The following is a 17,215-nucleotide window of genomic DNA, read 5'->3' as shown; positions in this document are numbered from 1 at the left end:
GAGTCAGAAGATATCTGAATGCTTGGATCTGCCTGACGTTTTGCTGTTTATTTAGGACAAGACCGAGCCAAGAGTCACATCATTTAAAACATGTGAAAAGAGGTAAGTAATTTGTCTCACCAATTATAAAAAGGTGAGACGCATTGAAAAGATTAACAGAGCCCCCTCCCTTCTGCAGAATCCAGCCCACAAACTGGGTGGAGAGTTGGATGCAAACTGTCAAGAGAGCGAGAGGGAAGGGCGGGTCTCGGACTTGGCGGATTTCGGTTGGGTGTGGATTCTGTGTTTGAGAGAGAAGATGCAGCAAGGTCTTTCTGCAATGAGAAGCCCCATAACAGAAATCCAGGTAGGTCCTGGGCCATAGACTTTTTTTTTTATTCAAGAGATACTCATCTCAAATACCCAACTGACAGGTGGGCGATGGACAAGTGTGGAGAGGCACGGCCTAAGACAAGAGTGAATGGTGAGGCTACCGCGAGTGTAGAAGGCATGCTCCTCCTAAAGCATTCAGCTCACACCTTTAGTTGTTTTAAAACAACATAGAACAGAATCACTGCCCCAACAAAACACCTCTGCAGGCCCCATGCTCCCCTCAACCCACACGTTAATAAATCCTGATTGAGCTGGTGGAGCAGCGCCTCTGCCTGTTCTGAAGGTTGCAGATTTGCCACTCAATGTCCTTTTCACTTGCCACTTCAGCCTTGCTCATAAGGACAGCCTTACTCAGATGATTTACCCAAGAACATGGTGATAATTCTTTCTGGAGACAAGGGTAGAATGGATCATATTAATTACATCCAGGTGTGGTTATTTACTAGGTTAGAGTTTAGAATCTATACCAGTAAACATAAAGATGATTTTGCATCGATCAATACTATCTGGTTATGGAAATGTGTTGATTTCCAGAGTTATTTAAACTTTATCTCTTTAAGCAAACTAAAGCCATTAAGCCAATAATAATAAGTAACATTTATCATCCTTCTATGAGTCAGACACTATATAGTTTGCATGGAATACCTCATTGTCTCATTTAATGCTTGCAACAACCCTCCAATGTAGGTATTGTCATTAATTTCATTTTACAAATAAAAATGCCGCCGAGGACAGAGAGGTTATGCAACTTTTCCAAAGTCACACAGTAAGTGGCAGAGACGGAATTTGGACCTGGGGGTGTGGCCAAGTTACCATCCATAAATCTAACTAACTAATTAACTAACAGTAAACCTCTTGTCCTTCCATGGACTCCAAGAATTCTCTTGAATTCTTGCCCAGGCCAGTGGAGGGAGATACTGCAGAGCCTTAGACCTGCAGCCATCTTTACTCCCACTGCCTGGCAGAAAGAGAGTTTCATGAGGGGTGTTCCTTGCAACCCCTTGACCCCTATTTCTTCTCAGAGCATCATTATCTCTGTTGAAGTTCCTCAGAGCAATGGCAAGGGTCTCGGAGTAAGGGCCTAACTGCATACTTACTGCCAATTGGAGCATGTGAGAGAATGTCCAGGTTGTGCGTGGATGGGTATATGAAAATCCTATTAGCATGAAAGCCTAATGCATCCTAGGTGAGTGAGCTAGGACTGGATGGCCGTTCCCCAGGGCTAAGACTTCCAAAACTGGGGAGACCAACGGCTTCCTTTTGACCTCCCAGGTAGCATGTCAGATACGGAAGGCATGCCCCCTTGAGGAGTGAAAATGTTTTGGGGTGCAGAAGCTTGGGAATGCTTGGGAAAATGTTCGGGGTGCACCTGCTGAGAATTAACAAAGAGTGTTTTTTTAGTTCAATGCCGGTCAAGATGTTTTCTGCTTCAGTACCACGGGGACTTGGTATCAGGTCCCTAGAGAAATAAGGACATAAAGGGATTGTTAATGAATCAAATAGCAAAGGAGAGGTAGGCTGATATGCAGCCTTAGGAAAGGGAGGGAGCAAAGCTGTCTTGCTTGTGATGGAATAAAAGAGTTTGACCCAAGTGGGAGAACATTTCACTATCTTCAGCCTTTAACAGGCTGTAGCTGTTGCAGTTTGTAAACTGCTTTCTCTCGGCCTGGCTAGGGTCTGGGTTCCTCCTTGGCCGTCTTGGTCTCACTTTGGCTCTGTCTGGCCCAACAGATCACCTGAGTTTCTGCTACATCTCCCACCTAAGCCCTCTGGGCCTGCCTATCCATTGCCCATCCACCGTCAGGCTCTGCCCCGTGGCAGCCTCATCCTCTGCCACAGGGCGTTGGTTTGCAGGTTCTGCTGCCTTCCAAGGTCTCTTGGAGCTTCAGGGACTCCTGGGCCCTTGGACAGAGAGCTGCCTGGAGAACCTCAAAGTCAAGGCCTCCCTCTACTAACTGCACCGACCACCAGGTTGCCAGAAGTGGCTGTCACTTTTCAGAGTCTTAACTGAGAAGGAAGGTAGAAATCTGTCTTCCTATTGGCTTTCTTCTCCAGGTTTTAGGCTTTCTCCTGGAGAGGGGAAATCAGGACACACTCTGAGCCCTGCATTCTCCATCCTCCTTCTCTGACCTCTGTGATTTAAGGGAACTTAAAGTGACTCACTGAATAACCTCTTTGGACTTTAGTTTCCTCATTTGTTCCATTCTCACTTTCTTCTTCCCACAATCCCATCAGTTACAAGAGGTGAGTTTTTCTTATTTCCCTGACATTGCAGCCACCTTGAAACATGGAGCAAGAAGTCTTTTTTTTTTGGCCCTCCCACACCCATGTGGCTTTTGGGATCTTAGTTCCCCGACCAGGAGATCGAGCCCGGGCCATTGGCAGTGAAAGCGCAGAGTCCTAACCATAGGACAACCAGGGAATTCCCAAGGAGCAGGAAGTCTTGTGTCCCAGCTGTCATGGGCAGAAAGGGTGGCTTTTGTATACTAGGAAGAACCCTGTGAATTAGTCCACTAGGCTTAACCTTGAGGTAGCAAAAAGACTCCACAGCTAAAAGCTACTGCAAACCCTCATTATCTCTCCCCATAAAGCCTGATTTTATTGTCTTTCTAAAGAGGGCAAATACACTCTATCACCCTGAGGCTTAATAATGGCTCCTTCTCAGAGGCGAGAGAGTGCAATAAAACATAATTCAAGGGCGAAATTACAATGCACAGTGCTAACATTTCCAAACCACATTTTTAAAACTATCACCATCTAACCATTCCCTCAAGGCCTCCTTTATATTGAAGATCAGCACATATTAAATTGGAAGCATATTTCTGCTCTGCAAATTGATTCATGTTTCACTCACATTAAACTACTCATCTTCAGTAACAGGTGTCAGGCACCTACACCCTAATCCGTGTCCACAGTAAATGGAGATCTTATCCAAGGGTCTTTTGGTGATAAGTTAACCATTTCCAGCACACAGCAAGTGCTCTTTCATCCAGGAGACCATTTGAGACCATACAGAGTGGAAAAACCACTCAATATGCAGTTGGGAAACATAAGCTGTGGTCCTTGTTTTGCCACTCTTGACCTCTGTGATTTAAGGGAATTTAAAGCGACTCCCGTAATCATCTCTCTGACCTTTCGTTTCCTCCTTTGATAAGATGCTCTCTTTAAGGACCATTCTCAATATTTATATTGTTACTAAAAAAAACAACAAAAAACACTCCTTCAGCATTCTTTATAATGTTATGGAATGCTGCCCCCTTGTGTTTTCTCGGGGTTCATCTAGTTTTACAAAATTTAAATAAATTCTTCATTTTAAATTCATTAAAATTCTTAATTTAAAAATTGATCTGTTATGGTCAACTCCCACTGAATCAAATATTCCTGATACTTGGTTTAAAAACTAAATTAAAAGAAGTTCCCTTGGGACTTCCCTGGTAGCGCAGTGATTAGGAATCTGCCTGCCAATGCAGGGAACACGGGTTCGAGCCCTGGTCTGGGAAGATCCCACATGCTGTGGAGCAGCTAAGCCTGTGCGCCACAACTACTGAGCCTGTGCTCTAGAGACCGTGAGCCACGACTACTGAGCCTGCGTGCCACAACTACTGAAGCCAGTGCACTTACAGCCCATGCTCCGCAACAAGAGAAGCCCCCGCTCGCCGCAACTAGAGAAAGCCCGTGGGCAGCCGCGAAGCCCAACGCAGCCAAAGATAAATGAATAAAAATAAATTAAAAAAAAATTCTAAAGTTAAAAAAAAAAAAGTTCCCTTGTAAATGCCAATCCCATTCCATTAAATCGGTCATCCTTTCTTATTTGGAATGCTGAAGACACTCAGATGAAGAATCGTGTTATAGCCCATCTGTCACTTGGGGACATATTGTCTTTGTTTTTGGGAAATTGTGGAAAACATTGTCCAAACAAATTCCAGTGCCTAGGAGCACTTAAGGACTTTAAAATGACTTGCACTGTGCAGTTCCCTCTGTCAGATTCAGTGCAAATTATATTTTTAAAATAAATGTTCTAATAGAATTATAATATACGTACACAAAATGCACAAACCATAAGTGTACAGCTCAGTAAATTATCAAAAAATGAACCCAACACCTGTAACCAAAACCGGAGTCAGGAAATGGAACATTACCAGAGCCCCAGAAGTCTCCCTAGGTCCCCCTCCTGATCACTACTCTGTCCTTTCTTTCCAAAGGTAACCACTGTCTTGACTTCTAATACCATAGGTTCATGAGGTGAGGGTGAGGGAAGCAGTCTATATCTTGATCTGGGTTGGATGTATAGGGTGATGTCACATTTTATATATTACATATGTAAGAATACATTGAGACATCATACACAAAAATAAACTCTAAACGGCTTAAAGACTTACGTATAAGACATGACACCATAAAACTCCTAGAAGAGAACATAGGCAAAACATTTGCTCACATAAATCGAAGTAATTCTTTCTTAGATCAGTCTCCCAAGGCAAAGGAAATAAAAGCAAAAATAAACAAATGGGACCTAATCAAACTTAGAAGTTTTTGCACAGCAAAGGAAACCGTAAACAAAATGAAAAGACAACTTATGGACTAGGAGAAAATATTTGCAAATGATGCGACAAACAAGGGCTTAATTTCCAAAATATACAAACAGCTCGTGCAGCTCAATATAAAAAAAAAAAAAAAAGCAACCCAATCAAAAAATGGGCAGAAGACCTAAATAGACATTTCTCCAAAGAAGGCATACATGTAGCCAACAGGCATGTGAAAAAATGCTCAACATTGCTAATTATTAGAGAAATGGAAATCAAAACTACAATGAGGTATCATCTCACACCGGTCAGAATGGCCAACATCAAAAAGTCTACAAATAACAAATCCTGGAGAGGTTGTGGTGAAAAGGGAGCCCTCCTACACTGTTGGTGGGAATGTAAATTGGTGCAGCCACTATGGAGAATAGTATGGAGGTTCCTTAAAAGACTAAAAATAGAGTTACCATATGATACAGCAATCCCACTCCTGGGCATATATCCAGAAAAAATGAAAACTCTAATTCAAAAAGATACATGTACCCCAATGTACATAGCAGCGTTATTTACAATTGCCAAGACTTGGAAGCAACCTAAATGTCCATCAACAGATGAATGGATAAAGAAGATGTGAGATATACACACACACACACACACACACACACACACACACACACACACACACACGAAGGAATATTACTCAGCCATAAAAAAGAATGAAATATTGCCATTTGCAGCAACATGGATGGACCTAGAGATTTTCATGCTAAGTGAAGTAAGTCAGAGAAAGACAAATACCATATGATACAACTTATATGTGGAATCTAAAAAAAATGATACAAATGAATGTATTTACAAAACAGAAAAAGACTCACAAACATAGAAAACAAATCTATGGTTACCAAAGGGGAAAGGAGAGGGGAGGGATAAATTAGGAGTTTGGGATTAACAGATATACACTACTATATATAAAAAGATAAACAACAAGGACCTACTGTATACCACAGGGAACTATATTCAGTATCTTATAATAACCTATAATGGAAAAGAATCTGAAAAAGAATATATATAAATGAATCATTTTGCTGTACACCTGAAACTAACACCACATTGTAAATCAACTATATGTTTATTTTTTAAAAATCAAAGAAAAAAATACATTGAGCTCTATACTTAAGTTTGTGCATTTTGCTGCATACAGTAATTAATTCCAGCTTTTCTAGTTGGTTCTCAATGGTAGAGCTGACTCAAAATAACCTTCTTTTTATGTTAACACCTTACCTAACCATAGTACGATTATCAAAACCAGGAAATTAAAATCGTTAGTATGCTATTAACTAAAATGTAGACCTTATTCCAATATCATCAGTTTTTCAACTGTTGTCCTTTTTGTGTTCCAGGATCCTATCCAGGATCCCGAATTATATTTAGCAGTTATTTCTCCTTCATCCACTCCAATCTGTGACAGTTCTGACTGGAAGCTTCTCTTTCAGACACACAAATCCAATCACACCTGAAATTTCATGATGTTTAACAGCTTCTTATAGATTGGACCCTAGCTTTCCACCATTTCACTAAGTCTTCTCTTCAAGATCTACTTTGTTCCAATATAGTAACCCACTGTCACCAAGGACATGTGGCCTTGTCCCCAGGTCTAATTGCTTCTCTCAAGGAGTAGCTGTGTCAGGTCAGGCTGACTCTACTCACCTCCTGGAATTTTTGTAAAAATTGTCTCTGTCTCATGAGCTTAGAAATTCAAGAGACATCTTTACTGTCACTTCAAGGCTGGATTACTGGTGGCACTGATGGTGGTGCAGCTAGCTACACCACCACTTACCTTTATCAATTTCTTTGATGTGTGCCAGGATGTGATGAGCTTGGGATGGCTTAGACATCATTATTGTAGCCAGAAATTGTCCAGTTGTGTATGGCCAGGTTAAATAGGATGGTGGGAAGAACATACAGGTGTGTGTGAGAGAGAATGGCAAATGTAGAGCAGGAAGGAGGGCTTTCACTCCAAAACAGTATTAGGATCTTAATACTTGCTTCAGGCTCTATTCCCTAGAGAACCTTGTCTAACACAAAGGATTTATTTAAAATAATACTAGCTCATGTCTCAAAATGAACGTATGTTGTGCCTGGCCCTGAGTCAAGCCCTTTCACTGGATTATTTAATACAAACCTCCCAATAGTCCAATAAAATGGCATTATCTTGCAGATGAGGTAACCATCACCCAGAGAAGTTAGATAACTTCTTTAAGATCACACAGTAAGTAGGATGCTTTATTTTAGGAGCATGCTGTTATTCTAACCCACTTTATATAGAATTACCTGGAGAACTTGCTTCCCATAGCACCACAATATTAATGACTTGGACATGCAATGCCTGTTATTATTCATGCAAAAAGGATTCTCCCCAAGCAATTAAAGACAGAATACTTAATTGAAAAGGTTGAGAAGGTTTTGTCTGAATGAGGAGCTTATTAAAAATGTGTTTAAACATAAACCAAACTCTCTTGTCTTTTTGTGGTAATGGTGTAGAAAATAAACCCATGAAAATTTAAGAGCTAATTTTGGGAAAAAAATTGCTTGAAGCAGCTTGTGTAAGTGATGTAGGTGGGTTTTGATCCATCATTGGGTTGTGAAATATATTGAGTGGGTTGAAACCCGTGCCAAAAGAAAAGAAAAGAAAAATCTTAAAAAAAGAATAGGATAGAATAGAAATGATCTATTTACACATAGTAAAAGTGTGTATTGTTTTGTGAAGCTTTTCTTTGTAAATGTGTGTTAGAGTGTATGTGTGTGTGATGTAATTTTTTTTCATTGCGGTGAAAAAGGTTTTTAAAACACTGATATATTTGGTGACAGTATCACACGGTTTAAAAAACAGAACAAAATGTTTCTGGAGTCAAAGACATGTAGGTTCAAATTATTTACTCAACTATAATTTTTGTAAGAATTTAAGTCTAATCTGCTTGCTTTCTTGCTGCTCTTCAATGGGAAAGTATTGTAGAAAACATTTAGAGAGTCTCCTGAATTTTCTTTTCATGAGTAAGACCATGTCTCTTAATGCTTACAAAACATCACTGAAATGCATTTCTTAGAGGCTGTGTTCCAAACATACTTCTACCCATGACGGGCTGGACCCCACAGACCTTTGCACCTGGTTCTTACATATCATCCGTCATGGCATCTTTCTCACTCTCTCCACAACTGGGAGAATCTTAAGGTTGTTGAGGGACTTGGGCTAGTGCTTGACTCAGATTCTGACATATCTTTGATGCGGAAAATGTTTATTCTCAGAATCATTTCTTTCCAGATGATTCATACCTGAGACTAGACAAAGCATCCAAGTTTTTAGGGACATTCTTGGGCAGGAGAAGACCAGGAGATCATCTAGTCACGGTGAAATGGAAAACAATTAAACTGGGGAGGAATCTGAACTCCCTTTTGGCAGTACCCTCCATTTTTCCAGGCTCGCTGCCCAAGCATAGATTCACTCAGCCTTTAGCAGCTGTCTCCATGACACAGTAGGAATCATTTCATGACAGAAGTGGGGGCTGGAAAAGACCTAGCTTAATATCAAACCAGATAGTCTGAGGATGGGAAGGAGACTCAACTTCTTAATGTTTCCACAACGCTTGTGTTTGCAACTAGATTCCTCTTCCCTGGAATTTTAACTTCTACTCTTGGAGCAGAGAACATTTTTAAATGCTTTCAAACTAGAAAAGACCCACACACAAATTAAAAAAAAATAAAAATAACCTCTGTAAAAATTATAAAAGAAAGGCATAATAATTATAGAGAACATTAACAACAGAGAGAAACAAAAGAAGAGAATTTACATTATCTCACCACTCATGGAAAGCTGTGGTTTACACCTTGGTATATATTCTTCCAGACTTCTTTTTTAATGCATATAAAATTTAAACATCACATATAGCCATGATAATTCCTTAGGATAATTTCTACAAGTGTAATTACTGTATTTCCTGAGTCAAAGAGTACACACATTTTGAAGGTCTTCTCTCTCAGAACTAGTTTTCATATATGTTCCTAGCCGTCCTCTCCCCTCTAACCTTTATATGCAACCTGTTGAGATTCACAGCACTGCTGTTGTTGTTCTGCTGTGGTCTATAATATCCCCTTTTGCTGAGGAATTATTTGGTGAAAGACAATGTCTGGTCATTTCCCTGAAGGGTAGCAGAATATGCCTTCCCCAAATATGCCACTTTGGTATAAAAGATTCTTTTGAACTGAAGGCAAATGAGAAGAAGCAGGTACAAGAAAAACTCTCTGCCTTTCCCTTATTTGCTTAAGAGCAGAATATAAATTTATAAAGGTGTCCCTCCCCGCTCCTCTCTTCCATAAAGGGCAGAAGTTAATCACCAGAGACAACTCTCGTCCCTTATGAGCTTACGAGGTGGCACCATAGGAATCTGCCTAACAAACCTTGCTAAACTTACCATTTACCTACCGTAACTTAGTTGCCTCATATATTTCTCTTCCCACAGTTTGCCACCCCTAGAAGCTCAAAGTCTTTTTTCTTTGTTTTATCACTTCTCTAAAAATGTATTGTTCTTTTGGTAAGATGCTCTATAAGCCCAAGTTCTAACCATCCCTTTGAGTTACTCATCACTGGGTAGTCCCATGTGTATGCGCAATGCACATGTTAGTAAACTTCTGTTTGTTTTTTTCTTGTTAATCTGGTTTTTGTTAGAGTCCCAACTGGAGAACCTAAGATAGATAGCTGGTCTAGAGTCCTCCTCTAGTCCCCCAAAATGCAAAATTTTTAATCTGTATGTTATACAATTAAAATGAGCTCAGGAAACAATTTTGATACATCTTAGATATAAATATTGTGAACTGACATTAACTGGTACAACTGCTGAGACCTACAAGTATAACCAGAAAGCACAGGGCAGTTAGTTTTTTATGGATAACACGTGACCAATGGCAGTAGGGATACAGGGGAGCTTATCTTCTAAGAGGTATCTCTGTAAGGCAACATTGCAGGAAAAAAAAAAGTTACACGATAGGAGAGGCAATTGGTTTACATTTTCAAACTTATCAAATTTCACACGAGAAATCCAACTCATTATACTTTAAGGTTTAGTTCAAATGTTACTTCCTTAGTAGAGCCTTCTGTATCAGTCAGGGTGCAGAGAAGCAGAACCATTAGGAGATAAACATAGTTGGAAGAACGAAACAGTCTTTGTAATGCGATGTCTGGATAGAGAGTGTACCATTTTGCACACACTAGTATTCTTATACATTGGTCAGCAATGTATAAGAATACTAGTTACCCTGTAGCTTTGCCAACAGAATATATCATAATTATTAATTTTTGCCACTCTGATAAGAAATGGTGTTTCTCCTTTTAATTTGAATTTAATTATGAGTGACGCTGAAGAGCTTTTCATAAGTGTAAGGAACATTTATATCTTTTTAGGGGGCTACTTTCTGCTTCATGTTTTTTGCCCATTTATCTAATGGGGCTTGATCAATTTCACCTTGGTGTTAAGAGTTCTTTACACATTAGTGATACTAGTTCTTATCGGCAATATATGCCATTAAGTATTTTCTTCCACATTGTAATTTGCCTTTTGACTTTGCTTACAGAGTTCTGTGCCATGCAAAGCTTCTTTAAAAATATTTTTATTTTTATCTAGTTGAATTCATGAATCTTTTCTTTTGTTGTGAATTTTTAGAGGTGTTTAGAAAGTCTTTCTTTACAGGTTTCAAAGGAACCCACCTGTTTTCTTCTAGGATTTGCATGGCTTCATTTTTATAGTTGGAGTCCTTATCTAATTTGTTGTTGTCATTGTTGTTTTTTCCTTTTGTACAGTGTGAGTTGGGGATACAATTTTATCTCTTTCTAAACGGTTTTCCAGTTATTTTGGTCCAATTTTGTGCAGTGATCGGGGATGTCAACTTTATCACTCATTACATTTCCATATATATTTGTACTTTCTAGTCTACTTCTCTGATTCATGTGTCTATTCATGAATTATTCCCACATCCTTGCACTTAAAATGGCTTTCTGATATATTTGATGGTCTGATAGAGATTTCTGCCTCTCCCTGTCCCTCAGTGGTGCTTCTTTTTTGGTGTTTCCCTGGGTATTCTTGCATGTTTATTTTTCATGTGATTTTTAATTTTAAGATAAAAGCTTTTTGGTATTTTTACAGAGGCTTTATGAAACATTTATTAAATTAACTTATGAAAAACTGACAGCTTTATGATGTTGAGTCATTTTATTGAAGAACAAGGGATGCCTGCCCATTTAAGCTCATACGTCTTCCAAGAGTGTTTTAGCATTTCCTCAAGTAGATTTTCCAAATTTCATGTTAAGTTTATTTCTAAGTATTTTATCTTGTTTTTTTTGCTATTGTAAATGGGATTCACTCTTCCATTATTTGGTGTATATGAAGGATATTAATTTTGTATGTTAATTTTATACCTTGCTATCTTTAAAATTGTATGTGCTTTAGTACTCATTCTTAATTACATCTTTTGCTTTTTAAGCATTTAAAAATAACTTAGCTTATTAGTTTCACTATCTAAAGTCTTTGCAGATCTAGTTCTATCATCTTCATTTTATTTCTGCTGGCTGTTGCTCGTGGTCTATTATTCCCTATGTGTTTCGTGATTTTTTTCAACCATGTATTCATATTCCTTGGAACTCTATCTGTGAAATTATTTGAGGCCTCCATTTAGAGTGAGTTCCTCCAGAAAGGACCCCATTTGCTTCTGCTAGAAGTTTAAGGACAATATCAACATATGATGAATTCAAAACAATTCTTAGCCTTGAGGCTTTTTTTTCAGTTTTAATATTTTTTTATTGAAGTGTAGCTGATTTACAATGTTGTGTTAATCTCTGCTGTACAGCAAAGTGATTCAGTTATATATAACAATATATATGACTGAATATATACATTTTAAAATATTCTTTTCCATTATGGTTTATCATAGGATATTGGATATAGTTCTTTGTGCTATACAGTAGGATCTTGTTGTTTATCCATCCTATATACAAAAGCTTACATCTGCTAACCCCAACCTCCCACTCCATCCCTCCCCCAACCTCCTTCCCCTTGGCAATTACCAGTCTGTTCTCTATGCTCGTGATTCTGTTTCTGTTTCACAGACAGGTTCATTTGTGTCATATTTTAGATTCCACATGTAAGTGATATCATATGGCATTTGTCTTTCTCTTTCTGATTTACTTCACTTAGTATGATAATCTCTAGTTGCATCCATGTTGCTGCAAATGGCATTATTTCATCCTATTTCATGGCTGAGTAGTATTCCATTGTATATATGTACCACATCTTTATCTATTCATCTGTCGATGGACCTTTAGGTTGTTTCCATGTCTTGGCTATTGTGAATAGTGCTGCTGTGAACATAGGGGTGCATGTATCTTTTTGAATTATAGTTTTGTCTGGATATATGCCCAGGAGTGGGATTGCTGGGTCATATGGTAATTCTATTTTTAGTTTTCTGAGGAACTTCCATACTGTTTTCCACAGTTAGCCTTGGGGCTTTTTAATTCACACAGATAGTGTGAATTCAGGCCATAAACCTGGATGAGGGCTGTCTTAGAGCAACAATTTCTCAGGCAATATCTCTCCCCACTCATTCACCCAGTTCCAAGATTAAAAAAAAAAAAAAGCCAAACAACCCTTTACTGTCTGCTTCTGAGAGTAGGTTTATTTCTGGATCTCCTTTTCCTTGATGATATAGCCATTTAGGTTCCCAGCTTTATGTGAGGGTCTCCTAGAAGAGTTCTCTCTTTGGGGGCTCTACCCTTGAGCTTGAAAGGCTGCCAAAATAGACCAGACTCCAGGAGTTGGCAGATGCTCGAGGACAAAGCATGCTTATGTGCTTACTCACCTCTGGATTCCTGCCTTTTATTAATTTTTGCTTTCTAAGGATTAAAAAAATTTTCTTACTGGTTTAACAATGTATTTTAAGAGCTTTTATATAAATATGTTGTATAGTTTTGTTTTTTTTTTTAATGGAAATTTGTTAAGAATATGTAGGCTGTCTCACCTCTATCGGCCTTGGAGGTTTAAGGTGATTTTTAAAACATTCAATACATTTAAAATTAACTAAAATTATGATATAGATAACTATTTATACACATGGAAAGATGGTGGTGTGACGGTCAGTAAGAAGAAAAAGTTACAAATTGTAAAAGGTATGAGCTCATCATAAAATATTCACAGAGATCCCTATATACAGAGGAAATAGTTTTAAACATAGTGGCTATTAACAGTGGCTGTTTCTAGGAGGTTGAATATTGGGTGATTCTTTTATTTTTCCTTTTGTAATTTTTCATAATGAACATGAATTATTTAGATAAAAATATTTTTTAAAACTATTTAAAAAATTATATAAATCTGAATGGAAATATTTCAAAACTAAGTAGGAATGGTGTTAGGTTTTTCAAAGCCTTTTGAGTATCTTTAATAATTTATCAGCTTTGATTTAAAGCCTTTCTCTTTCTCTCTCCCTCTCTCTTTCTCTACACACACACACACACACACACACACACACTTTTTTTTGTCCTATGGGCAAAATCACTAGGGTATAGGCTTCTATCTTCTGCAGAGCTATTTGGTCTCTAGGAATGAAAGACTTTGCCCCAAATGAGGCTGTTGGTAGAAAGGGAGCAGAAGAGGGTAGTTCTCCTTCACTGGAATCTTCTAAAAGTTTGATGGAGTTTGAGGAGCTGAAATGACTTAGATAATGTCTTCCCTGGAAGCATAAAATAGAGGAGCTAATTCCCCAAACGCTTTCCAGCGGATGAGTCTATCATTTTGTATGAATGTTTCCTGGCTGGAATGATTTACCATTTTTTTCCCCTACTACCTCATTTAACTAACTCCAGATGAAGACTCTTACAGCTTTCAACTCTTTTAGAATCTATCTTGTTAATGGATCTTTCTAGAACTGACTAGAAAAGTGTATAGAGAGAAATTTAGTATGGAAATCAGTAGACCATGAGCTCCAGGGACACTGTAACAGACCCTTTTCTGGGCAAGCGTGCAAGAAAGTGCCATTCCAACAAGACCAACTGTACATAAAAGCAGCAGCTGTCATACAATGACAAAGTTTGGGAAAACAAAAAAAATACACTTGAAACTCCAGGAAAATTTCACTTGCATACATCATAAAATTAGGAAAAAAGGGAAAACTGTGGAAGGTCAGCCAAGTCAACTGTTTTCTTTCAGATAGCCCCGCAGACCTGGGGATGACCAACAGTCATTTTAATTGCGAAGTTCAAATGTGTAAAATATACTCATAAAATTTAAAGGGGAGCTTCCCTGGTGGTGCAGTGGTTAAGAATCCGCCTGCCAATGTAGGGGACACGGGTTCGAGCCCTGGTCCAGGAAGATCCTGCATGCCACGGAGCAACTAAGCCCGTGCGCCACGAGTACTGAGCCTGCGCTCCAGAGCCCGCGAGCCACAACTACTGAGCCTGCGTGCTACAACTACTGAAGCCCACGCGCCTAGAGCCCATGCTCCGCAACAAGAGAAGCCACCGCAATGAGAAGCCCGCGCACAGCAACGAAGAGTAGCCCCCGCTCTCCGCAACTAGAGAAAGCCCGCGCGCAGCCACGAAGACCCAACGCAGCCAAAAATAAATAAATAAATTTATTAAAAAAAAAATTTAAGGGAACTCCTTTCTGAAAAATATTTCGAATTAACAGAATTTCAGAGCCTCACCAACAGAATTTTTACTTCCTCTCTAATGTGGTTGAGTTTAAGTACTAAATTAAATTGCTGAAAGCTCTTACAGTGTTACAAATGAATATACATTGTATACCAGGAGTGAATCTACTTCTTTCAAAGATCAGATGGATAGTTTATTTTGATCATTGATTTGAAACCTCTTAGATGAAAATGCATTTTTGTCCTGTGTTGTAAGAAAAGATTTTGAAATCGTGTTCAATTCTATCATCACAGGTTGTCATAAATTACTTCATTATCACAAGTGCTGACAGATCAGACTTGGCAAGTTCACTGCACAGGAGGTTTGGAATAAACTGAAGGTTTGTCAGGATGTCTCCCCCAGTTTAAGACAGGGTCCCTGTGCAGATACCTCCTCGAAGCAAGGAATATATCTAACCTTTATGTTCCTGGACCCTCCTCTGGGTTTCTAAATGGAAGTGTTTCATGGTGTTTGAGGAGATCAAGCGAATTAAATATGCAGCAAGTCAAACCCCATCCTGAAGAGGTAATGCTTCCTGGGAATCTGCCATGAACTACAAGAAACCTTTTTCTTATTTGATTTCTTCATGCTTCCATTTGCTTTTCTAAATGGATGATACTGTGTGTTCTTTCTATAACCAGAGTTGTGTGGTGAAGATCATGCATGATAGTTTATTTTAGGAAGCTTTGAAAGCAAAATGGCTATCCCATAAAAATTCTTCTTCTTCTTCTCCCCCTCAAAAACAAGATTTTCACACAGTATTGTGAAGCAATTATACTCCAGTAAAGATCTATTAAAACAACAACAACAACAACAAGATTTTCAGATGAGGGAAGCAAATGAGAAAGACAGAACTGGATGTTTGAACGATTCTTCTGGAAGTGAAATCTGACCAGATCCCTCTTGTGTTTCGAACTCCCCTTCTCAAGCAGAGTAAAATCCAAAGCCTTTGCCTGAAGGCTTCACCATATCTGGACCCGGAGACCTCTCCGATCTCATCCCTCACTGTGCCCATCTTGCTCATTTCTCTTATGCCTCACAGGCCTCCTTGCAGTTCCTACGTCCTCACAGACTTCGCATTTTTGGTTCTCCCTGCCCTTCCTCCAGTGAGTTCCACCACTGGCTCTCTGCCCTCATTCAGTCTCTGCTCAAATGTCGTCTCCGGGGACTCATCCCTGGCCTCCCCATCTAAAACAGCAGTTCGTCCTCTTCCACCTCCTCGTCTTATTCTTCTTTCTATCACTTGCCAATGATGTTTTCTGTCTCTCTCTCTCCATGAGTAAGTTCCAAGAAGTTCCTGCTTCAATAAGTATTTGCTGACTGAATGAATATGGACTGCTGACTAAATGGATGGCTCTGGAGGTTCTGTCACCTTAATCACATAGCCAGCATGTGCTACACATATGGATTTAGGTGGATGACGTAAAACTGATGATAGCCACATGGGAAGAATTGAGGAGGCATAACTGATTAATTGTATTCAATTCAATGTAGCAAACACTTATCCAGCCCCTATTATGAGTAAGGCCATATGCGGGGGGTTGATATCGGCACATCTGCTTCTCTGAAGAAGCCTTGTAATTGATTTTTACAAAGAAGAACCAAAGCACAAAGGCGTCCTCAGACAGTTGGGAACCCCGCTTCTGATTCTTTTTTTTTCTTTTTTAACTTGGTTGCCTGGGGTCTTAGTTGCGGCAGGTAGGCTCCTTAGTTGCGGCATGCATGTGGGATCTAGTTCCCTGACCAGGGATCAAACTCAGACCCCCTGCATTGGGAGCATGGAGTCTTAACCACTGTGCCACCAGGGAAGTCCCACCCTCTTCTGATTCTTGTTGAAATAAATTTAAATTGACAAGCCTTTGTCAAATCCCTACTACAATCAAGGCACTAGGCTGCTGATTAATCCCATTGATGGGCTTCATAAGGGTGTTGATCCTTCACCTTCAAATAATGGCAAATCTGATACTCAGAAAAAAGAATTCAGGACAGCAATACAGCATAAGATTATAGACTTTGGAGAGCTGTATTAACCCGAGTACTTCTAGAAGTGCAAACGTTAAAGCTATTAAAGTTCTACCAGAATCGTGCACCAACACGGCTCATTGATGTGCACTTTTGATTGAGACAAGAAAAAATATATATATTACAAATTAGCCAAAAAATCATATCTTTTCCTCATTATTTTCTGAACATTTAGGACTCACTTTTGTGCAAATACTTATATAGTTAATTTCTGGTATATTTTATCTATATCATTTTATATGAGTAAATTTTAAATGCACACATATATATTAGGACTTTGTTATACAAAGGATGGAATAAAAAGAGTGGAGGGTAAAAAGTAGTACCTGGCAGTTAACATCAGCTAACAGTGAGAACCTACTGGGTGCCTGATACTCTTCTAAGGGCTTAATGGGTTAATTAGATTGGATGAATTAATTCATTTAATAGTCACAACATGCCCATGAGGTAGGTACCCTTACCATTCCCATTTTACAAATTAGGAAACAGGAAAAAAGAGGTTCATTAACTTGTCCAAGGTTAGTAATCGTGCCAGAACTCTGTGCCAGAATCCATGCTCTTAACCACTAGTATATTG

At 39.0% G+C, this 17,215-nt stretch overlaps 1 protein-coding gene across 1 annotated transcript in view; it reads left to right on the top strand.

The window, feature by feature from the left end:
• The first annotated feature begins 217 nt into the window (after window positions 1-217).
• The window catches only part of COL14A1 (collagen type XIV alpha 1 chain), a 264,099-nt gene continuing 247,101 nt past the window's right edge, over window positions 218-17,215 (top strand). The window contains exon 1 of the mRNA XM_059901421.1: window positions 218-346. The gene's annotated coding sequence lies outside the window, so the exon portion shown is untranslated. The remainder of the gene's footprint in view (window positions 347-17,215) is intronic.

The sequence above is a fragment of the Balaenoptera ricei genome, chromosome 17 (genome assembly GCF_028023285.1).
Source record: "Balaenoptera ricei isolate mBalRic1 chromosome 17, mBalRic1.hap2, whole genome shotgun sequence".
Lineage (NCBI taxonomy): Eukaryota > Metazoa > Chordata > Mammalia > Artiodactyla > Balaenopteridae > Balaenoptera > Balaenoptera ricei.
Note: the sequence above shows the minus strand (reverse complement) of the source record. Positions and strands in the feature narration are given on the sequence as shown.